The sequence below is a fragment of the Malaclemys terrapin genome, chromosome 24, assembly GCF_027887155.1.
Source record: "Malaclemys terrapin pileata isolate rMalTer1 chromosome 24, rMalTer1.hap1, whole genome shotgun sequence".
In the NCBI taxonomy this organism is placed as follows: domain Eukaryota; kingdom Metazoa; phylum Chordata; order Testudines; family Emydidae; genus Malaclemys; species Malaclemys terrapin.
In genome coordinates, this window is record NC_071528.1 from 9,968,473 (window position 1) to 9,993,465 (window position 24,993).

Consider the following 24,993-nt stretch of genomic DNA (forward strand, 5'->3'; position numbering starts at 1 on the left):
TGGTGAATGGGGACTGCTATGATCCAGGAAATCGTAGTCCATCTCAGACAGGAGTTACTTATTAAATAAAAGAACTACAAGCAATAAATACAAGCAGGCATCCACACAGTTTGAGTCCCAGCTTTCTCTTCCTTGTTAACTAGGGACCACACCTCATCTGGAGCTCTACAGCAAACACAGAGATGCTTAGTGGCTGACTAATGTACTGCAAGTAAACATCTCATTGCTGGGACTAGGAGGGAGGGCAACAAAAGGACTTCCCTCTCCCCCAACCCATTCATCCCGCAAGATTTTGTTTCTTGTGTGTAGTCTTGTTAAATGTCATGAAAAATGCTGCTCACTCTTAGCCCCCCACGCATGCCTTTTAGGATTAAGCCTGGAGTCTGTTTATTCACCTAGCTCCGCTCCATTTTTAAAATCTACTGTCTCCAAAAGGGCTGTCTTAAAAAAAAAATTGCACAGCAAAAGGGGATAAAATTGCTCGTCAACAAAGGGGCCTATCAGCAGCCCATCAATAATGTGCCAAAGGCCAAAACCTGCCTTTCAAAGAGACTTCGCAGCCGCTGCCGTGCACTTGGAGAGCAATTAAGGGACGTGAGCAACATGCTGATTATCCCACCGGTGACATTTCCACTGGGCTCTTTGGGAAGGCAGGAGAGCTGAGATGACTGAGATCAACATATAGCCCAGGCCTGCGTAAGAGGGGCAGGACCGCAGGCTGCAGATGGGCCAGGGGAGAGAAGCTCAGCGGGGAGGAAAGAAGAGAGGAGGGGAGGGGAGGGGAGGGAACAAGGATGAGGATTGTAAAAAAACAAGGAACCTAGAAGCCTAAGGAAACGGGCTTGGAGAGTCATCAGTTACTGAAGGAGACTATCTGGGAGGATTGGAACGGGAGTGGACGATCAGGAGGCTAGCAGATCTCCAGAGGGCAGGGAAAACTGGGGGATTGGAGTCGGACAATCCATTAGGGAGGGGGCAAAGGTGGGGGGAGGGATTGCAGGATCCCTGAGGCAGGTTAGGGGAATGGAGAATCCTGGGGGGAGGCCAGATTGGGGGATTGGAAGATCCTTGAGGGAGAGGAAGAGGCTGATTGGAGGGTTGGAAGATCCCAGGAGGGAGGGGCAGATCAGGGGAATGGTGGTTCCCTGAGGGAGTGGGAGGGGCAGATTGGGGGACTGGAGGTTTCCTGAGGGCGGGGGAGGCGCTGGTTGGAGGATCCCTAAGGCAGATCTCAAATGGGGATGAAAGGTATCGGGAAGGGGAGACTTGCCATTTTTACAAATCAGAGCCCGGGGGCAATAAAGCAAATTGTATTCTTGGCCATCTAGTAAAGATGCACACTCGCCGAGCAATGTACTGGGGAGAAACCCTTTGGCCCACCCCTGAGTCGCTGAGGGGGGGCCAGGAGGGGACTGGGGAGGAGAGGGAGCTGGTCCGATTTTATATGAAGGGCCCACCTATAAGCAGTGACCGAAGGATTGCCCGACGTTATAAGCATGTTGCAGACAGGACTGGTATACGCTAAGATGGCTCTGAACATCAGTAGCAGGTGGCAGAGAGAGTTATAAGCATCATTTTGACCTGCTGGACTTTATAACAATTGATTATTCCTTGATGACAACAGCTCGCAATCATGTAGCAGCCCTTTGTACGCTCCTTATGAACATGCCCCTAAAAGTGACCGGGGTACGTTTATTTCCAGGGCAGCTACAGAACGGAGAGAGATGTTCCACAGGGAGATTCCAACGGGAGGTGGACTAGATTGGAAAGCCTGTGCCTGGAGAACAGTATAGGCTCAGTGGGGTTGCGGGTCCTTTAACCGGGCAGCAATTCGACATCCAAACGGCCCTCTGAGTCAGATAATGGGGACAGGACAGCACACAATTTTATCTGGATCAGCTGCAAAAGCATGGCCCCAACTCACCGCAAAATGGTGCGGAGGGACTATAGCTGCTACTCCAGCCTATACATAGAGCAGGGGATTGGCAGGTGGGTGAGACGTGTGTCTGCATTGCAGACCTGTGCACTGATCCCAGGTTAGGGGATGGATTCCATCTCTCTAATCCCCTGCACCCTAAATCGCCAAAGTTCTCCAGCTCTGCTCTGTTCTCCTGATTCTCACCGGACATGCCGAACAAAGCTGGGCGGGAATTTTTCAATCAACCTGTTTTTGATGGAAAATACTGACTATCGGAAACTGAAACTGTTTGCAAAACAGAATTGATTTTGACCAATCTCCCGACTCGAAAATGTTGTGGGAGGAGCGGGGAAAAGGTTTTGGAATTATCAAAACATCAACTGTTAACATTATTGAAGTTTCAGTTTTTCAAGTTGACAAATTTTTGTTTTGAAATTTTAGTAAATGTGGACTAAAAATGTCTTTTTTTAGAAGACAAGAGATGGGAATGAAATGTTTCAAAATGATCTACACAAAATGTTTCAATTGATCCAAACTGAAAATGTTTTTCAAATTTTCATTGTGGGAAAACGTTCAGCATTTCGACTTTTCCTCCTATTTGGGACGGGAACATTTTTCGATGCTCACAGGATGGGACAACCATTTCCCGCCCAGCTCCAATTTTGAATGCCCTTTCTTGCTTCCTTACCATTCACAGGTGCCCCTGGCTGTTTTGTTTCCATGCTTGGAAATGGGGACCTTCCACCTAACATTGACGCACTGCCTAGGTTTGGAGAAAGAGAGGCCCCATCTCCGGGATCCCTCTCCCCCTCGCCCAGAGGAAGTAATCTTGGCTGATGACTTTCACTGCAGATGCAGACATACCTTGTTGTGGTTTCAATAAGCCCCCAGCTGGCTCCGAGTCACCTCCAGATTTTGACACATTGAGGTGCTTAGACTTGGGGTCCTGCTCCAAGCCCTCCTCCATCTTAAACATCATCCTGGGGCAAATTCCTGGGTGACTGGACATTACTGGAAGTCAAAAGACTCAGCAAAAGAAAGGACCCATCAGGTGACTTGGCTCATTTCCCCCAGCTAAAACAGTATCAATCCCTACGGTATAATAGCCAGTGTTTTGTCCTGACTGTAAATGTCTCATAGTGATGGAACTTGTTCCGATTCCCCTGGGAGCACCCCACAGCCCTCAGCTCTCGCGGTTAGGAACTGCTCCTGAGATTCAGTCCTAATTGCATCCAGATCCCTCCACATAACACAATTGCTCTTCCTCCCTAGAGTGTACGTGGGGACGGCCCCACCATTCACGTGCATCTTCAGCTCTTGTAATCGCTCCTTCTAAGGCCTTGTGTAGACTGGGACATGCCGCATCATTGTAGTTATACCAGTGTGAGTCCCCAGGATAGACACCCTGCATTGGGGTAAGATGGTGCCTACACCAGTGTGCAAGATACCAAGGTAAACTGCACCAGTGTAAGCCCTGTTTTGCACCAGAGAAGTGGGTCTGTTAGAGATGTGCACGGGTACAAATTTCCCTCACCAAGAAAAACCCTTCTTGCCTCCAGCCTCTTCCTCATCTTTGTTGCTTGTCAATGGCTCGGTAAATTCAGTGGGTGAAATCCTGACCCCACTGAAATTAATGGGAATTTTGCCATTTACTTCAATGGAGCCAGGACTTCCCTGGATGCCTTTTTCATCTACACGCCCCTTTCACCTTTGTGCATCCAAGGTGCAGTCTTGTGTTACCATATAATCGTAGAAATGTAGGTCGAAAGCTTGTCCTAATATCTAACCAAATCTCTCTTGCTGCAGATCAAGCCCAGAGCTTCTTGTCCTGCCTTCAGTAGACATGGAGAACAAACGATCACTGGCTTCTTGATAACGGCCCTTAACATATTTGAAGATTGTTATTGGTTCCCCGCTCAGTCTTCTTTTCTCAAGACTAAACATGCCCAGTTTTTTTAACTTTTCCCCCAGGGCAGGTTTTCGCTGGACTCTCTCCAACTTGTCCACATCTTTCCTAAAGGGGGGCACCCAGAATTGGACACAATGCTCCAGCGGAAGCCTGACTAGTGCTGAGTAGAGCAGGACAATTACCTCCCATGTCTTACATACGACACTCCTGTTATTACACCCCAGAATTATATTAGCCTTTTTCACAACTGCATCACATTGTTGGCTCACATTCAATTTGCGATGCAGTGTAACTCCCAGTGTAACTTTTCAGCAGTACGACCACCTGGCCAGTAATTCCCCGTGTTGTAGGTGTGCATTTGATTTTTCCTTCCTATGTGTGGTACTTTGCACTTGTCTTTACTGAATTTCATCGTGTTGAATTCAAACCAATTCTCCAATTTGTCAAGGTCATTTTGAATTCTAATCCTGCCCTCCAAAGAGCTTGCAACCCCTCTTAGCTTGGTTTCATCTGCAAATTTTATAGGCACACTCTCCACTCCATTATCCAAGTCATTAATGAAAATATTGAATAGTACGGGACCCAGGATTGACTCTCACATGGTTCCACTAGATATATCCCCCAGTTTGACAGTGAACCATTGATTACTACTCTTGAATGAATTAATCAGTAACAGTGAGTGAGCAGGAAAATCCTAATCAATTGCCCCTTCCTTAGGGAATTGGACCCTAATTAATAAGTGATGATTGATCACTAGTAACAGAAGAGCAGATAACAAATGCTACACATTTTTTGCAAAAAAAATCAAACAAAACAAAAAATTTTCATTTTGTTTAAAATCTTCCCTGATTTTTTCAGTTTTTCAACTAAACAAAAAACAAACATTTTGTGTTTCATTTTTTTCCTTAGTGTCTCTTCCTTTTTTTCCCTTTTAATGGATAGAAAGGGGGGGGGAGGGCAGACAAATGAAAAAAATCTAAACATTTTGTGGGTTTCAGTCTTTTGTCAAAGAAAAAAAAGGAATTTTTGACCAAAACATTAATTTCCCCTGGGAAAAAAAGTGCCGTTTTTTCAATGCAAAAATGTTTTGAGAAAACATTTCAATCAGCCCTAACTGATCATCATAATAATAATCAATATCTAGTTCCAAACACATGCTAGAAATACCCTTGCAATGAAATTATGTGCATGTACATGTGTGGGTGGGTGCACACGCATGTTTGTCTGCATGCGGACACGTGTGTATGTCTGCAGGAGCGGGACATCCACCCGAGCACTTCCTGCTCTCCAACCCAGGGAACCGGGGGTACATTTGTGGGGTTTGCATGGGCAGGAGTCTATACTGATGGCATGTCCCCTTGTCTCTCTCTTTCCCTGGGCTGACAAAATGTCAGTGGACGCCACTGCCTCACAAGGTAACCCTGGGTTGCAATCACTTTGAAACAGCCCAGGAGAAAGGGAAGATTATGTTGGTCCCACTCGGAGCCTGAAATAAAGCCTCTAAACAGTGTGACAGGCAAGGAGGGCCAGTTTGCTTTTTACCTGCTTGTCTCATCGGGGTGGCTCCCCTCCCTGTCACCCTTGCTATCTGTGTGGCGTCTCCACCACACAGACGCTTGGAGCCTTTCATTTTATTTAAAGTGAATTTTGGACTGTGGTATTACACCACCCTGGGTTTGGCTTTGGCGGCTACAGTTTCAAGCTTAGAGTGAAAGTCACCCCACTACTTGTTTTAGAGTTAGAGTCTCTAGGAACACAGACAGACCAAGGGTAGTGACCACACAGCCACTCACAAGTACAAGGTCTAGTCTGTTTTACAAGTTTTTTAAAGTTACAATGAAAGTTATGATTACTCAAACATATCGAAATTCTATACAGACCTATGCACAAGTTACAAATTTAGTTATACTCACATCCTTAACAACAGGGCTAGGGTCTGATGGGTCTCTCATGGTTTGATCATCAGTAGAGGGATGGTTCCTGATGGAGTCTCCCGTAGGGAGCTCAATTTTCCCGTTCTGGGCATCTCCTTTTTATAATGTGATTCTGTCTACACCTATACTCTGCACATGTCCACCCTCTTTTCTCTTATTGGTCTGTGTCCCCTGGAAACTTAAGGGACCCCATTTTTCTACAAGCTGTGTCAGTTCCCTTTATTTTCATTAGTATGGACGCACAACCTGTATCCCGTGGTTGACACATGTCGGAGACAGATGCGCCTTTACAGTATTTTTATGATCTAATACTAATCTTCTGGGTAATTTTGCACAATATTACCACTTGGTACGTCTTTTCCCATAATCCTAGGGCATTGGGTTATTTTCCAGTTACTTATGTCATCATTTCTTGTCTCCAAGGCCTAAAATAGCTAAGCTAAAGTCTTGCAGACCTCAACCTACCGTCACTTGCATTTCAGCTTGTCTTACTTCTGTCTATGACTTGGTTCCTTTAAATACTGATCAATCTTATACTTTTATAATCCTACAAATTAACTTTAATTAACATACAATAAATAGACATCATATAACATATTCATTAATTATAACACCACACAATCAATCAATAATAAACTAAAATCATTGGCTACATGCTTATACAAGCCCAGCGCTGAGCGTGTGCCTGTGATCATGTATAAACCCCACACGGGCAGTGACAGGGTGCTGGGGAAGCAGAGAGACCAATTAGCCTATTCTGTGGCACCTGGAGGAGAGGTGGGTAATTAAAAATTAAACCCAGCTGGGGAGAACCAGACTGTGTGGTTCCTATAAAGGAAGGACAAGAGGGGGAAGAGACCTAGGAGAGAGGGAGGTGGGAATTTCTTCTCTCTGGTTCCCGCCAGGCCTGCTGGAGGGAGTTTGTACCCGGGACTGTGCCTGAAAGGAGAGGGCAGAAGGAGACTCCTAAGGAGAAGAGAGACTCTAGGGAAGAAGCCCTGTAGGTCAGTGGCTCAGGTGGAGCCGGGGGTGCTGAGAGAATGCTCTGGGAGGGAACGCTCTGTAACAGAGCGAGGGTGAATTCACCAGAACCGGCGAGAGGGATGCAGAGTCGGTGGTGGACTGAGCCCAGGAAGTGCTCTGGGGGAGTTTTGAGCCCTGTCAGCTCGGACACTGTTACCCTGGAAGGGCTGAGACACTGAAGTGTGGCCTGGTTGCAGGTCCAAGTCACTGGAAAGGCCCCTGAAGTCTAGAGGAGGGAGAAGCAGAGGGGCTGCTGTGCTGGGTCTCACCGTGAGGAGGTGCTCTGGGACGAGGAGACTAGGAGAGTACCCTCACGGACGGAAATGCATGGAAGGGGTTCTTGTGCTGAAAGGCACACGACACGAACACCAGCAAGCTGCACTAAGGCACATAAGCCCCACTCATAGGTGCCAACTCTGTGGGTGCTCCAGGCCTGGAGCACCCATGGGGAAAAATTAGTGGGTCCCCTCCTTGACTCCTTCTCCCCCGCCCCCCACAGTGCACCGCATCCCCACTCCTCCCTCTCCCTCCCAGTGCTTCCCGCCGCCGCACCGCCTAACAGCAGTTTGGTGGCACTTACGACTTTCCAGGAGGGAGGAGTGGGGATCCGGCACACTCAGGGGAGGAGGTGGAGAAGAGGTGGGGCGGGGACTTGTGGGAAGGGATGGAATGGGGGCAGGAAGTGGGCGGGGACTTTGGGGAAAGGGTGGAATGGGGCGGGGTAAGGAAGGTGCAGGGGCAGGGCCAGGGGTGGCAGGGCGTCAAGCACCCACTGGGAAGAGGGGAAGTTGCTGGAATGCTTGGGTCCAGCTGCACGGATAATAATGCCCTGTGCTTACTGTGCCTCATCTGCTGGGCACAAACACAAGCAGGAGGGCCCGATGCCGATCGTGCCACGGACCTGACGTGCAAGGACCCAATATAGACTGTGCTGCATTGCAAGGACGTGAATGCATGTGCCAGGGCGCCGTGCAGACTGGGCCCGGTTGTATGCACACAGAAGCAGATCCACTACCCAGTGAAGCCAGTAGGTCTATACGGGCCGCACTGGGCTCCACCCTGTCGCGCGCAGCTGGTCAGAAAATGGTGACGAAAAAATATTTTTGGAGGGGAAAAATGGTAATAAAAATGTTTGAACTGTTTTGTGACAATGGAGGTTTGTTTTCCAGCCAGCTGTCGGCACGAAGGTGCTTTCCAGACCAGGACATAGCTACTTCCCCCTTTATGGGGAGATTTGCAGTGACACAGTGGTAAGTTAGGAGCCCAACCCCTCTTGACTTGCAATGGGAACTAGGCACCTGCCATGTATGCCTTTTGAAAATCTCTCTTAGGCCCAGGATTTCAAAACTAAGAGTCTAAAACTTAGACTACTAGGTCCACATTTAGGCTCATAAATAGGTGACCTGATTTTCCCAAGCAGTGAGCACCTAAGGCAGGATTTTCAAAGGTGCCTACATGATTTGGAAGCACAAATCCCAATGGAATTTTTGCGCCTAAGTCAATTAGGTATCTTTTGAAAATCCCACTCCTAGCACCTCCTGTGGAAGTCAATTGGCGTTGCTGGGTTCTGTGCACTTCTGAAAATTGGGCCTCTGATTTAGGAACTGAAATCACGATGTAGGAGCCTAATTTGAGTCTCCTATGTTTGAAAATCTTGGCCTTAATATATATATATTTTCCCCCCACAGCCAGGCTACCTAACAGCCATGTTTTCTTTATCAGCAGGTTTGTTTTCTGTTAGCGCAAGCAGAGAGGTGGGAAGCAAAAGAGACAGCTGCTCCAAAGAGACGGACAAAACTGACTGTTCCTGACAAGGACGCTGCAATCTGACTAACTAGGGATCAGACGCACGCGTAATCCTCAGGAAAATTCATCTCGGTAAGAGGGCCTTGCAGGGGTCATTAAAATGCATTGAGCGGCGACTGCACCCGTTTAGAAGGGAGTATGCTGGTAAGTCTTACTGATGCCTTTCAGGGGCGGGGAGCAAAGAGGGATGGGGCAGCAGAGAAAAAAAGACGTGGTGGGGAGGAGGGAAGAAGAGATGGAGGAAGAGGGAAAAGAGAGAGGCACTCCTATGAGAAGCAGAAAGCAGGCAAGGGGGAAATTGGGAAACATGCTTCCTGTTGGAACTGTTCTATCTCCTCTCCTGACCCCCGGCGCTCACATGTGGCCAGTCGCGCCTGCCTTCTCACACCCACTGATGGAAACTCCAGGGGGTGTCCCTAAGCACTCCAGACACCGGATCAGGTGCTCAGCTGGTGCAAATTGGCGTCCCTTCGTTAAAGTCCATGTGGCGCTACACTGAGCGATGCCCATTTACATCCGCTGAGGATCTGTCTCCATGACACTTATTATCAGCCGCTCGGCTCTTCACCCTTGCAGCTGTAACGTGCAGTTTCTTGTCCTCTGGTTTGTCTGTCTGTGAAACAGACACAAACGGGCACATTCTCCTCTGTTACTTACACCACCGAAAAATCCAGAGTATCTCAGTTGAAGACAGAGTTATTCTGGATTGACACCCACTTTAGTGAGTAGAATCTGGCCCTACAAACCCCCATAAACCAAAAAGCGATCTGTATTTTGATAAGAAACTTTTGCCTAGGAACTAGATGTTCCTTAGCCAGCTGAGAATGCCAAGGCCTTTACGACCAAATTCTGCGCTGTATAAACTGGTGGCAGTTCTACAGACTCCAATGGAGTTGTGCTGCTTATGCCAGCGGAGAACCGAGTGTGGCCAGAGTTCGAGCATCATACAGAACAGCAGAAGGATACCCTAGATGGCAGGGAGAGATCTCCAGACCTCTGAGTGGGGTAGGAGCGTAAGAGAGAGAGAAGAAACTCTTCAGGGTAGAATTCAGGGCTGGCCCCGCCACCCCGGGGCAAGGAACAGCATTGGGTAGTTAGCCAGGTACATGCTCAGGTGGATTTGCCTTAAATAAATAAATGGAGATATCCTATCTCCTAGAACTGGAAAGGACCTTGAAAGGTCATTGAGTCCAGCCCACTGCCTTCACTAGCAGGACCAAGTACTGATTTTTTGCCCCAACTCCCTAAGTGGCCCCCTCAAGGATTGAACTCACAACCCTGGGTTTAGTAGGCTAATGCTCAAACCACTGAGCTAGCCCTCCCCTCCTTCCTGAGAGGCATCAAGGAAAGGAGGCAGGAGTAGGGGAGGTCTAGAAATCCTGAGTCCCATTGTAATAGGGTCAAGTCTGCCCTTCATCCCGGGACATTGATAAACAGAGGGCCATGTGACCTGCTCTGTGTGGGTGTTTCAGACAAGAACTCCTGTCTGCACCATATGGAGATTACAGGCGCTCCTGATATTTCTTGTAACAATGGAGATGGGGATGGTGGCTCCCTGTGTGTGTTGCCAACAATTGACTCCCCCCCCCCCCCATGCACTATTGATGCATGCCCCACTGGCTACCTCCTTCCACCCCAGAGGTGGCTGCATGTCAGTGGGGCTGCGTGCGCACTCTAGACGCGCACGCTATTAGCACTGCAATCCTCCCTGTGCTACTACAGCCGGGGCTTTCAATCTGTTTTGTGTTTGCAGACCCTACACAATTTCAAATGGAGGTGCAGATTTCTCTGGAAATCTTAGTCACAGTCTGTGGATCCCCAGGGGTCTGCGGACCACAGGTGGGAAACCACACTGTGCTATTGGCTGGGATTTCCCTGGGACTGGAGTGATTCATTCTCCAAGCAGCCTAAGGCTGAGCTGAGCCAATAATTCAAATAGTTCTTGCAAACGTTTCTGTCTCAGTGGTTTTGATGGCAAAGAACCTCCTGTGAATACCCAACCTTCGTATTGGGGTGGCTGGCTGGGGTCCAGGAGTTAAGCCATGTGATATTGTTCCTGTTCCCTGATTGGCGGAGCCTGGGGTGAAGGCTGTCACCTTTGCTTTCTGCAAACACTGGCCCCTGTGTTTCTGAATCCTATGCCCCTCAATGTCCGGGCCAGGACACTTGGACCTGTGGACATTTGTGGGAGGCGAGCGCAAGAGAGTTGAGTGTGGCGGAAGCAAAGTCCTTTAAGAATGCAGGTGGATATTGGCTGAGTTTGCCCAGCTGAGGGTAGAGATGTCACCACTATTGAAACAGGATTCCCATTAGAGCTGGGCGATATCTTTTCCGGCAGATCGTTTTCTCATTGAAAAATGCAGGGGGAGGTGGGGGGGACTATTAATTGAATTTGGGTCAAATTCAGCAAATCGTGTTGGCTGAAAATCCTTTTTTTTTTTAAAAAAAAACTCAATGTTTCGTGTAGAAGTTTTTATTCAAAACGGCGTTTCAATTTCATATGTGGCCAGGTTTAAAAAAAAAAAAACAGGGTAAAAACACCCCAAATGTCTGAATTGAAATGCAACACCCCCCCCAAAAATCAAGTCAATTCAATGCGTGTTGGTCACTTCAAAAGGAAATCTTTTTTGTGATTTTCAATTTGTTGACAAATTTTGAAGTCATTTTGGTTCAAATCAAACCAGAATTTTGGGGGGATTTTTTTGGTTCAGACCCTAAACCCATTATTCACTCAGCTCTAACTCTTCTAGACTTCTCCCCCTTTCTCTCCCAGATTTCTTTCCCTTAGCTGCTCCAGAAGGGAGTTGTGGGGTGTATACCTTCCCCTAAAAACTGCAGGGTAATCACAGGAGACAGCCAAAGGCTAGAGACATAGGCACAGATCTGCTGTGCCTCTCTACCCTCCAGTGCTTCTGGGCCTCATCAGGGAGCACAGAAGGCAGAAGGATCTGAAAAGGAGAATCGAGGCTGAAATACACATTGGGTGAACTGCTTTCCATTTAGGGTGACCAGACAGCCAGGGCCGGCTCCAGGGTTTTGGCTGCCCCAAGCCCAAAAAAAAAAAAAATTGCGGCGGCAATTCGGCAGGAGGTCCTACGCTCCAAGCCGGAGTGAGGACCATCCGCCGAATTGCCGCCGAACAGCTGGATGTGCCGCCCCTCTCCGGAGTGGCCGCCCCAAGCACCTGCTTGACAAGCTGGTGCCTGGAGCCGGCCCTGCAGGCAGCAAATGTGAAAAATCAGGACGGGGGGTTGGGGGTAATAGGAGCCTATATAAGAAAGAGACCCCAAAATCGGGACTGTCCGTATAAAATCGGGACATCTGGTCACCCTATTTCTATTAAACCCATGAAAAACAAAAGCAGCTCCATTGATTCAAGTGGAGTTGCTCTGGATTGACAGTGGTGTAAATGAAAGTGAGTCTGGCCCAGTTCCCTAGGAGACTGATTCTGACCCTACATGGCTTTCACCCCAGGATGACTCCACTGACTAAAGTGCACTCACTCTGGATTCATGTTGGTGAAGAGAAGGAGCTGGTGGAATTTGACCCAGGGTTTGCAATTAGCAGTGAGGGGAGGAAGGGAAATAAGAGGTGTGCCCACCACAGAACCAGAGTCAGTCGAGTAACGATCCTAATTAGGGTCTGATACTGGAGTGCTCCTGGGGTTTCGATGGTTGCAGGATCAGTCTGTGAATGGACACCAAAGTGGTGGAGAGCTTGCTTTAGTGTGATTTTTTTTTTTTTCATTAGGGGAATTGGGTCCTGATTCTTCATTTATCCTGGTGTAAATCAGGAGTCACTCCATTTTATCATTCGTAGTAATTACAGCATCCAGAGGCCCGAGCTGAAGTCAGGGCCCCATTGCTGGGTGCTGCACAGACACCGAGTGAGAGACAGATCCAGCCCCAAAGTGTTCATCAGGGTCCTTTTGAGGGCTGTGTCCCCCCTTACCCCTGTCTGTGCACCCCCCTGGAGCTGGGAGCAGGGCGCAGCTGTGTGGGGGACGCAGATGGGGTAAGGGGGCTGAGGCTGGGACCACAGGAATGGAGCTGGGGCCAGGAGCGGAGTTGCAACCGGGCTGTGGTGGGGGCTGGCAGCCGGGCCCACGGCTGGGGGTGGGACCGGAGCAGAGCTCGGTGCGGGGAGGGGCTGGGTGGTACTCCCTCCCCATCCCCCATGGGAGCTGGCCCAGACCCACTGCACCCCTCTGAAGGTCCCTCCATGTCCCTCTAAGAGGATGTGCCCCACCCTTTGGGGACTTCTGGGCTAAATAGATGAGACAGACAAAGAGGTGGGAAGGAAACAAGGGTTCAACTGTAAAATATCTCAGCATCCAATGTGCAGTTCCTTCTGACATCAGGCCACTTACATGAGTGCCTAAAAGGGAACTAAGCTTTTGTGAAAGCTCTGACCCGACGGGACTTGCCTGAGGACACACAGGGAGTCCGTGGCAGAATCAAACCCCCATCTCCCGAGTACTAACGCAGTGCCTTGTCCTCAAATCCAGTCTTCTGCTTTAAGGTTCCTGGAGACCATGTGAAATGATGTTGTATCCCCTCCATTTCTCCCTCTTTCTTTGTTCCCCAAACATCCGTCTCTTCGCCTGCCCCCAGATCCCATGTCCCTCCATCCTCCTGGCTGCCGAGCAGCTCTTTGACTTTTCCATCAGTAACTAACGAGCATGTTTGAACCAGGCTGGCCGGTCTGCCCCCTCCCCACCACCCAGCTCCAAATCAGGCAGATCTCATCGATCACAGCAGCTCAGAAAATATCTGGTGTTTTGTTGTCAGGATGATAATAACATTGCCGTGGTGAATGGGCTGCTGCAGGCCTGACCTAGGACACCTGCAGGGTCTGTTTAATTGCATTTAATGACAACTCCCGTACAGAGACGCGGGGCCAGAGAGATTTATTTTCCGTCGCATTGGCGAAGCACAACAGCTCAAAATATAATTTGCACTGAGCATTTCCCCCCCTGTCTCTCCTTAAATCATTTTAATAAATTACAAATCAGGTAAAGTGGGCACCATCAGTCTGAAGTGGGGGGAAGATTTAACTCAGAAGGAAATAACAGCAGTAAGGCCATGCTGTTCGTTCCACCACCCCCAGGGTCTGCTGTATAGGAAATATGGTTTGTTTAATTTACAGCCTGGAAGCGCAGCTGGGGATCTCTCCAGGAAAAGCCAACCTCTTCCAAGATAGCTTGCAGCTACGCTCCTCGATCCCCATTCTCTCTGACTGGGCCCGTTTCCAGCGTGCTCGCAGCCCAGTTTAGATCCTGTCTGTATCTGTGGCAAGTTTCAAGCCAAGCTATGGTGGACTCCAGCCCCATTGCTTGCAACAGGTGCAATCTGTAGAGAGGCAATCGTTCCTAAATTAGTATTTACTTACTGCACTCTGATTGGCTGATGCTCACTGTCCCCTGAGCCAATCAGATAAGCATATCAGGGTTTATTTCCCCTATTAAATTCTGAATAAGCTGGTTTCTGACTGCTGGCAACTTGACCCTTTTTCCTTTAACATGTGCATGAATTCAGCAACCCGATTGGCCGGCACTGATTCCATTAGGGATCGAATTAAGGTGGGATTTCTGATTGGTTCCCAGTCTCTGACTTGACGGGGGATTCCCCTGCCTCTGGTGGGGCTACCGGTCAAGGATCAGTTTGAGTACCGGTCAAGGATCAGTTTTATTGTCAGGTGTTAGGTCTAGCGCTGTGCAGGGGTGAATTTCCCCAAGCGACACCAACCAATCAACCAAAACAAAATCTTCCAGGGACTCAATTACCCTAGATCAGTATTTCTCTGCTTGGCAACCCCCTTATATGAAGTCAAAAATGTTCATGACCCCCTGACATTTACTGGAAAAGTAACGTCAAAATATCCCCCCTTCTCATCCTCCCACCCCCAGCCAGTTGAAAAGCACAGCCCTGAAGTTTGAAAGCGTCTTCGGAGAGTTTTCTCTTCCCCTCTTCAAGTCACACACATGGGTTGTGGGTTTTGTCCTTATTCTGTCAAACACCCATTGATTTAAAAGGGAATTTGTGTTTAAAAAAAAAAGGGGGGAGGGGAGGCAGATTCTGATGATCTTATGTTGAATGGCTATTAGCCAGGATGGGCAGGGATCATGTCCCTAGCCTCTGTTTGCCAGAAACAACAGGGAAAGGATTACTTGATGATGACCTGTTCTGTTCATTCCCCCTGCGGCACCTGGCATTGGCCACTGTCGGAAGACAGGATACTGGGCTAGATCAGGGGTCGGCAACCTATGGCAAGGTGATTTACTGTGGCACACTACTGCCAGCCTGGGGTCCCCGCCGCCGGCCCCACTCAGTCCGCTGCGGGCCTGGATGAACGGAAGCCCGGGCCAGCAGCGGGCTGAGTGGGGCCGGCGGCGGAGACCCCGGTTGGCAGGGGCCGGCGGACAGAACCCCAGACTGGCAGCGGGTTGAGCTGCTCAGCCCACTGCCAGCCGGGGTCCCAGCCGCCGATCCGCTCAGCCTGCTGCCAGTCTGGGGTTCCATCCACCAGCCCCTGTAAATGTAAAATGTATTACTGGCACGTGAAACCTTAAATTACCGCGAATAATTGAAGACTTGGCATACCACTTCTGAAAGGTTGCCGACTCCCGGGCTAGATGGACCTTTGGTCTGACCCAGTATAGCCATTCTTATGTTCTATGAATAGTACTTTACTCCTTCCCAATTATTATTTTGTATCTGTATTGCTCTAGTGTCTAGGAAACCCCAGTCATGGACCAGGATCCCATTGTGCTTGGCGCTGTACAAATACAGAACAAAAAGATGCCCCAAAGAGCTTACGAACTAAGGGAATGCCTATCCTGTCATCACAGGGTGTGGCTAGAGCTCGAGTAGATACATCCGCGCTAGCTTTCATCTAGCTAGTTTGGGTCCTGGAGCGACGAAGCCGAGGCAGCTAGGCGTGTACAGCTCTCGCTGAAGGACACGCTACCGGGCTTCACTGCGCTGGGGCCCGAGCTGGCAAGCTCGAAGCTAGCTCAAGATCCCTGCCCGAGCTGCAGTCACACCCAGTGATCGCACCATAAACATGCCCTTTGTGTAAGACAAAAGACGACAAGTGGATATGAAATTGATGGGGCATTTTGCAGAGGAAGGGGCTACGTGATGTGAGTAAGGGTAGTTGCTCTGGCCTTAAGGGAGCCCTCTGGCTTTGCCCCAATGCTCCATTTCACAGGAACGTATTGTTCATTGACTACTGCCTCCAAAGGGACTTTGGGTGGTTGAGAGAAATTGGCCTTTTCAGCCCGAGAAGTAGCACCCAGCCATGCACTCCCTGCTATATTTAGTTCATGTCTGTTTCTCAGGCACTAGCCGGCTACTCCCTCTGAAGTCACCTGCGTATGTCAGGGCAGACCTGAGCCTGTTATTCCCCAGCCTGCGAAACAAAGAAAGGAGGCCGCTTCACAAACCAGCATCTAGTGAGGGCATTACATCAACCGGGTGTCGAGTAACACCTGGACAGCAGCTCCAGCCCGTCACCTGGACAATGCAGGCAGGACTAGTCTCACTATTAAATAAGACCACCTGGACCTCGCCCGATAGCTTTATCAGCTCTAGCCATTGCAAACACTCCCGCTCCCCGGGCTAGCACAATGGACTTATCTCCTAAGCAGCACAAACTCCCAGATTAAAATGTCCATCTGGAGTCAGACTCAAAAGTCCACAGAGAGCACACGGGGGAAAAACCGAGTTGAGTGCCTGGGTGGTTTGCTTGTTTAAGGGCGTGAGCTTTCTCAGCACCCGCGCATGGACTCTTCCCCGAGAGAACATTTCCTCCTCCCCCGGGAGAGTCTGGAACAGACACCGCTTTGCAAAGCTAAGGCCAGAGCAGCCTGATAAGGGGAGATGACAAAAAATGTGAACCTGCTCTTGTTAACTTTGTTCACACAGGGACAGTCGAAGATCAGACCGAAGGGAAGAACGACGCAGGGTAGATGCCTCTCCCTGAGCTTTCCATGGCTCAGGTACGTCCGTCTCAGCCTCACCCCAAGGGCAGCACTGGCATAGAATAGCTGTAGGCCTTGTCTAATGAGTTGCTATCACCCCATCACATGCTATCCAAGAGATGTGCAAGACATTCAGAGAAGAGAGCTGGGAGGTGGAAGCGAAGTTGAACCAGGAGAGAAATTACAATCGCGCTCAGAAGATCCAGGGGAGACGAGGGCGAGCAAAGAGCATCACTAGTAAGTAAACCGCAATAATTTCACTCACGCAGTAGGCTTAGGCTGGATTCAAGGAGACTCCAGGAAACTCCAGTGCTCCCATTATCTTGGTTTTCTCCTCTCTACATGACTGCTTCCTTCTAGCACCCCCAAATATGTATTGCATTGACTCACTGGGCCACAACCAGGAGACGGCCAAGTTGACAGTGCTTTGCACAGCAGCCCAGCACCAGGAGAAGCTGGGGGTGGAGGGGCTAGGTGAGCAGGAGGTCCTGCCGAGTCCCTGGGTGCTTGAAACAATGCGATCTGCATCCTCCTAGGGGGTGTGGTCCCCTCGCTGAGAGAACAGAGCGGGAAGTCTCAGTGAACCCCCAGACGTGGGACAGAAGATTACAATGAGATGTGGGACTGACCACACAGGGCACTGTGGAGAGGGTATTGGCCCACTGGGGGCAGGATCTGGGGCCTGCAGGAGGTGGACGAGGTGGGGAAAATCAAAAGAAAAAACTAAAGAGCATTTCCCTAAGGCGTTAGGAAGAAGTGCTGACACTCATGGTCTGGCTCTGTGTGGAAGACTAGTGATTTTGTTGTTCTGACTTATAAAAGTGACAACAAATCATAGCCTGCCATACAGCACGGACCACAGCCACCCACCAACAGGACAATCCGCCATACAACATAAACCTGAGCTGCCATACGGCCCGGACCCCGGCCGCCCACTGACAGGACCTGCTGCTGTACATCCCGGACCCTAGCAACCATACGGCCCAGACCCCAGCCGCCCACCGACAGGACCTGCTGCTGTACATCCCGGAACCTAGCAACCATACGGCCCGGACCCCAGCCGCCCACCGACAGGTCCCGCTGCTCTACAGCCCGAAACTTAGCCACCATACGGCCTGGACCCTAGCAACCATACAGCACGGACCACAGCCGCCCACCGACAGGACAATCCGCCATACAGCATAAACCTAAGCCACCATACGGCCCGGACCCCGGCCGCCCACCGACAGGACCTGCTGCTGTACATCCCGGACCCTAGCAACCATACGGCCCGGACCCCAGCCGCCCACCGACAGGACATACCGCCATACAGCACAAACCCGAGCCGCCATACAGCCCGGACCCTGCCCGCCCACCGACAGGACATGCCGCCATACAGTCCCAATCCCATGTTAACTTCAGTAGGACTCTCGTGCTGAAAATTAACCTTAGGGTTAAGTGCTTCAGTGGATCTGGGCTTTAGACTGTAAACTCTCCAGGGCGGGAATTGTGAGTTGCTCTAAGACCCCGCTCCTGTTCCCCGGGAAGTCAGGGGGAGTTTTGGCAGCAGGAGTATCTTGGTAAAGCACCGTGTACATTTACTTCTCTGCACTAAGGAGTTCTGTTCCTCTTATTGCTAATAACATTTTGCTCTCACCTTCCATTCCTACCATTCACAGCATTTTGAAAAGGAAGGGCAGTATCCTTGCCCCGCTTGCAGATGGGGAAAGGTGAAGTGATTTGGCCAAGGCCCCACAGCAAGTCAGTGGCAGAGCTGGGACAAGACCCTCTAAGAACAATAAGAGCTGCTGGGTGCTGAAGTCTGTGGAAAATCTGGGTCTTATCTAGGTGCCTAAATGGGCACTGAGCTCTGGCTGTGATAGGGTCTCTCTCTACTTGCTAATGCCAGGCGCTGATCCTCCAGCCATGGGCAGAGAAGGCCTGGCAGACCCCAGTATGCTGGCCCTTAATTTCTATTGGGGTAATGAAAACCTAAAAGATAGAGGGTACGAATTTCAATAGCACCTAAGTGACTTAGGCTCCTAAGTCCCACTGACTTTCTATGAGACTTAGGGGCTATTGAAAATGTTACCCTACAAATATAGATACCTATGCAGACTTTATATGGAACGGATACAGCGTGTATGAAAGGACAAAAGAAGTCCATTGATCTTCTAATCCCTGGTTTTAAGACTAGACTGCACTTCCAGCAGCCACATAGTCCATAACTCCAAGCCGTCAGGGTTTCCCGTGTTTCTTTGTGCGCGGTTGGTACTGAATGGAAAGCATTTTCTAGCGCTTCAAACACAAGATTGGAACTCAGGACTCCTGGGTTCTATTTCCAGTTCCGACACTGACTTGCTGTGTGACCTTGGAGAGCAGGTCTCTCCCCTTGCCTGTGCCTCTGTTTCCCTCTCTGTAAACTAAAGATAACAATTTCTACCTTTTACAGTAATGACATCACATACGCTGCTATCTAGCTAAATATGTCTCTGTCCCTCATCACCTCACAATCATTAATATATCGATCCTCACAGCCCCTGGAGTAAGAACAGGAGTACTTGTGGCACTTTAGAGACTAACAAATTTATTTGAGCATAAGCTTTCATGGGCTACAGCCCACTTCATCGGATGCATAGAATGGAACATATAGTAAGAAGATATATATGCAGAGAGCATGAAAAGGTGGAAGTAGCCATACCAACTGTAAGAGGTTAATTAATTAAGATGAGCTGTTCTCAGCAGGAGAAAAAAAACTTTTGTAGTGATAATCAAGATGGCCCATTTCAGACAGTTGACAAGAAGGTGTGAGGATACTTAACATGGGGAAATAGATTCAATATGTGTAATGACCCAGCCACTCCCAGTCTCTATTCAAACCCAAGTTAATGGTCTCGAGTTTGCATATTAATTCAAGCTCAGTAGGTTCTCCTTGGAGTCTGTTTTTGAAGCTTTTCTGTTGCAAAATTGCCAAGGGTAAGTCTGTTACTGAAAGAACAGGAGTACTTGTGGCACGTTAGAGACTAACAAATTTATTAGAGCATAAGCTTTCGTGGACTACAGCCCACTTCTTCGGATGCATAGTGGGCTGTAGTCCACGAAAGCTTATGCTCTAATAAATTTGTTAGTCTCTAAGGTGCCACACGTACTCCTGTTCTTTTTGCGGATACAGACTAACACGGCTTCTACTCTGAAGTCTGTTACTGAGTGACCAGAGAGGTTGAAGTGTTCTACACTCTTGGAGTGGTATCCACAGACCGATAACAGCACAGGGCAGACTGAGTGCTTTGCCTAAGGAGATCCAGGAAGATGGTAGCTGAACCAGCGATTCATTGCATCTCAGTCTGGTACACTATCCACTACACCATTATTCCTTCTCCCCACTAATCAGCCCTTCCTGTTTGTGGAGGGTTGGGTTCTGTGATCCCCAGCTGAAAGGCTTCTTACCCATTGCTGTTATTGTCCTGGATGGGCAGTGAGATGGAAGCCAAAGAAATTCAACAGCTCCACAACACAGCAGCCTGTGATGATGCACCAAAGGCCAGGCCTGTTTCCCCTTGCCCACCCGCCAAGTGCAACACTCCCGCCAGTCACGAGAAATTAAATCTGCAAAAATTCAGAGGGCGGCAGCACAGCCGCTAATGTCCAAAATTGCCAGGCTTGTGCCTAATGGAAAGGAAACAACATTCATTTAGCGCTAGCCAACGTGCCTCTCCATCTCCCCTGTCTGCCGCTGGCTGATCAAAAACCCGGCTTCCCAGGTAGCTGTGGCCTCAGTGCCCTATTTAAGCAGAGGGAATAATGTCATCGCAAGCCTTAATGATTAAAGTAGTTACAGGACAAAAGCCCCTGCGGTGAGTTGGATATTGGGTCACTGTCCCTGCTAATGTCACACTGCCATTTCTTGGTATTTTTAGAATTCTCCCCTTTGTAGAGCAAATTTATTCTTCAGCTGCTTAGAAGCACCGGGGATGTTGTCCTCTAACAGCCTAGTAACAACAGGCCGGCTTCCTCTGGCTCCTGGAAATTGGCCATGCCCCTGAAAGCTGCTTGGAGAGTGAGATTATGAACGAAAGAGAAACCTGAGTGCAACCCCAGAGCCAAACGGTGGGAAAGTTCTGAGCCGGATCCAGTCCTCAGCACCAGCCGTTCACACTAGAATCAGCTGAACACAAAGATCAAATTGCCAAACGTGTCCAAGTGACGTAGGAGCCCCATTTTCAAAAGTGATTTAGGCACTTAAGAAGCCTAACTGACAGCCAAAGGACTTAGGCACCTAAATCATTTAGACGCTTTTGGAAATTTGACCCCAGATCCAAACCACTCCCACTCCAGACCCATGATCGCACCACGGCACCGTGGTTCTGAATCAGACATCCAACCCCTTTTATTATCTATTTATGGTAGCACCCAGAGATCCCACCATGGATCCAGATCCCAGCACACTGAGTGCTCTATGGACAAAGAGTGAGACACAGGCTCTGCCCCCAGAGAGCTGGAAGTCTTAGTAGACAAGGCATAGATTATTATCCCCATGTTACAGGTGGGGAGCCGATGCCCAGCGGGATTAAGTGATGTTCCTAAGAGTGCACACAGACTCTGTGGCAGAGATTGGAACTGAACACAGAGCTCCTAAGTGCCACTTCAGTGCCTTAACCACAAGGACAGCCCTCCATTTGCTTTTCAGAGTGCTGTCTTTATTCCAATGAAGGCGATTGCATAACCACTCCAGCAGCCGAGACTGTGTAATTCAGCTTGTCTGAAAGGGAACATGAAACAGCAATATAGAGAAAAATTAACCCTCCTGGCACACAGCCCTGTCGAAATGTCTCATTTTCACCTTCTCTTCATCTCCTCCGGTATTTGATTTCCCGGTACATTTGTAGAGCACCGCATAGGGTTTTATCTGCACCAGCTCCCAGCGCCTTAATGAGCATCTCTTAATGAGCGTCCTACCTGCCAGGGGCATGACAGCTCAGACCGCAGAGCCTTCTGTTAAGTCAGTGGTTCAAATCCGCCCCTTGCCAGCCATGGACGAAAGTTGCTTCTGAAGGCTGTTTGGTAGCCTGGCAGAAATGAGACGCTCGCATCAGACCTGTCCTAGGAAACTGCCCATGGTATTTGAAGCCTCATCCCACACACAGAGCTGAACCCCGGCACCTCTGGGCTTGGCAGTTCATAGACCCGGCACCTCTGCATTCTGCATGAAAGTAAAAAAATTGCTTGAGCCCCAGGACCTCTTTCATTACAAATTAAGCAGTGCCCACACCGCTGAGATAAGAGAGCAGTTTGCCCTATATATGAGTGGAGCACATCCCAGTGGTGGACAGGCACACGTATCCCTTCTCTGTACTGACAGTGAAAGGGCAGTGACTACTCCCCCTGGACCAAGTCCCAACACTTAGAGTTTTTACATCACATCCTGCAACTCTGGTTACTTCCTGTGACCTTGGCCGCTGACGACATGGGCAAGGTCAGCACTGATTGGTCCTGGATCTCTTTGAAGGAGGGGGGCTTGTCCAAGTTATCCAGGAGGTACAGAGTTCATTGACAACAGACCTCCACAACACAAAGTACGCCCACCAAGAAAGCCCTCTGCGCCTGAATCATAGCTAGGCTAAAGAGGCGTCTCATCTCAGAGAGGCAAAGGCATTGCACCCGCTTACACCCCCGCCAAATTTGACCCAGAAGCCTCGGCGGTGGCTCCCTGTGTCTTTCCCAAGGAGATTCGCTCACACTTTCCTGGGCCAGGTGCTATTATCCCATCCCATCTCCTAGAACTGGAAGGGACCTTGAAAGGTCATCGAGTCCAGCCCCCTGCCTTCACTAGCAGGACCAAGTACTGATTTTGCCCCAGATTCCCAAGTGGCCCCCTCAAGGATTGAACTCACAACCCTGGGTTTAGCAGGCCAATGCTCAAACCACTGAGCTATCCCTCCCCCCCTGTCCCCTTCCCTCATTGCTGGCTCCCAGTGGGAGCTGCGGCGTTCAGAATCTTCCCCAATGACCAGAAGACAGAAATATCCCTTGTCAATGTAACAAGGTAGTGGCCTCTTATGACCAGAAGAATAATCACCCTGTTCACGGGTCCAGGGAAAGTGGATGACTGCCTCACAGCAGTCAGTTGGAGAGAGGAAGTTGGTGCTGGGGAAGAGTCAATGTCTGGGAGAGAGAAGATGTAGGAAACTCCCAGATCACTGTTCCTTCAAGGTCCCTGTAGACTTCAGCAGCTCAGCCAGAGGTTACAGGAGTGGGTGGGGGCAGTTCTGTGGCCTGCAGGAGCCCATACTAGATGATCATAGAATTGTCATAGACTAGCAGGGTCAGAAGGGACCTCAGGAGATCATCTAGTCCAACCCCCTGCTCAAAGCAGGACCAATCCCCAAACAGATTTTTGCCCCAGATCCCTTAGTGGGCCCCTCAGGGATTGAACTCATAACCCTGGGTTTAGCAGGCCAATAGCTATCCCTTCCCCTAATGATGGTCCCTTCTGGCCTTAAGGTCTAGGAATTTAGGCGTGGGCAGGGCAAGGCTCCCCTCTCTCCCAGTCAAGTACAGACAGGTGTTCGGGGTTATTAGACCCACCTAGGAAGGATTAAGAGACTGATTAGATGAGTAGGCCTGGGAGGCCCCAAACCCCCACATAGGGAGATGCTGCGGGGTGGGGAGGGAAGAACCAGCTCCAGGAAGGAAGGTTGTACAAACAACCCCTGATTTTGAGGGGCTCAGCTACAGTCCAGTGAGGCCAGAATTTAAAGTCACGGTCCCAGGAATCAGGACTGTGTGACCCTAGACGTGAGGGGTTGAGCCACAGGATGGGGAGGCAGGACTGAAAGCAGAACACACAGGTCCCAGCGAGGAGAGCTGTGAAACCCCTGCTCCTGAGGGAAGAGTGTACAGGCTAGGGAGACATGGACTGGGAACGCACAGGCCCCATGTGTCCTCATGTGTGAAACCTTGAAAATAAAAGGGGAAGTGAGTAATTTGAATAAATTATACTCTAGGGGAAGGGGAATATTGTTTTAAAGACTCTGAGTAGATGTGAATTATTTTGGGGCTCAGAAGAAAATAGAGGCAGGGTGCCAGCAGGACCACCTTGGGCCACAAGGGAGCGCCCTCAATGGCATCTTTCTACAGTCAGTAAGTTAAAAGAGGCAGGGACTGCACATGCTTCCCACATGTGATGCCTGCAAGGAGCAACTTTATTGTCCTGGCATTGGGCAGATTGTTGTCCTTCTGATGCTGTCAGTGGGAGGAGCTTCGGAGAGCAAGGCGTGAGGACATGGAGGGATTTGGGTGGAAAGAAGATGGAGCACCCCCGGCCTTGGTCCCTCATTCTACCTACGCAGGTTCTTGACATCGCCACTAAGCTAATTTCTTTATTCACAGCACAGATGTTCCTAGCGGCTGCGTTTCTGCCCTAAGATGATGCATGGAAGGTGCCGGATGCCTTTGGTGGAGCAGCTGGAGTAAGACTTTGGTGTAAGTAGCCAGTTGTGGGCCCAAAGGAGCCTGCAGGGTGCTCCCCTAGCTGCCACATGCCTCTCGTAAAAAGGGCGTTATGACGGAGTTTTAGTTAATGACCACTTCAGATTAAAGCGTCAGTGCATCTGATCACTATAGCAACATGAAGAGGCAGGGAGGAGAGGAAATGTGTTTCCCCCAATGTCTTTGCCTTGAAATTGCAACTCATCCAGTCTTTTAAGTACCCCAGCTTTCCCGTGTGGATGCTCACACACAAGAACACGTGTTCACACAGAATATTCTCACATGTATGCACACGCATCCAAGCATACCCACACAGACCATGCTGTCACACATCTGCTCGTGTACGTACTGACGTGCCCGCAGATGGAGACTCACCAACACTTACGGGAATACAGTGACCCCATCCCACACCTGCACACACAGACTTCTGGCATGTATTCACTCGTGCACACACAGATGCTAATGCACACCCACTGTTCTCATACATATACAAACACAGGCGCCCAGGCACACGCATTCCCTCCTGTGTGCACAAGAGACACAGGAACACACACAAACACCCCGACACAGTCACTGTATCCTCCTGCACACCCACGTTCAATCACAGAACTGTGCTTTTGCACGCAAGCCCATGCCCAGGATGTGCGGACACTCGTGCTCCCTCACAAACATCCACGTACTTTTGCGCACGAAGCCACTCAGAACTTTGGCACCTGCCGCACACAAATCCTGCTGTCTCACACACGCACTCTCCGCCTCATGGCGGAGTTAAGGCACAGACGCCCCAGCCCTGATTCTCAGAGACGCTGAGCACCTGCTGCTCCCACTGACTTGAGGTGAAAATCCGGCTCATGCTGTTTGTTATGCAAAAGCAGTTTCTTAGCAACTAAAATCATATTCTCTGCAAAGGCAGCACCCATAATCCCAGGTAATTCCAGACAAGACAAAACAA

The 24,993-nt window shown here is 49.6% G+C and overlaps 1 long non-coding RNA gene across 1 annotated transcript in view; it reads left to right on the forward strand.

Moving 5' to 3' along the window:
• The window catches only part of LOC128828742 (uncharacterized), a 38,309-nt gene that overhangs the window by 12,114 nt on the left and 1,202 nt on the right, over positions 1–24,993 (forward strand). Inside the window, exons 3-5 of the long non-coding RNA XR_008443226.1 lie at positions 8,510–8,662; positions 16,519–16,811; positions 23,943–24,035. This is a non-coding gene — a long non-coding RNA (uncharacterized LOC128828742). The remainder of the gene's footprint in view (positions 1–8,509; positions 8,663–16,518; positions 16,812–23,942; positions 24,036–24,993) is intronic.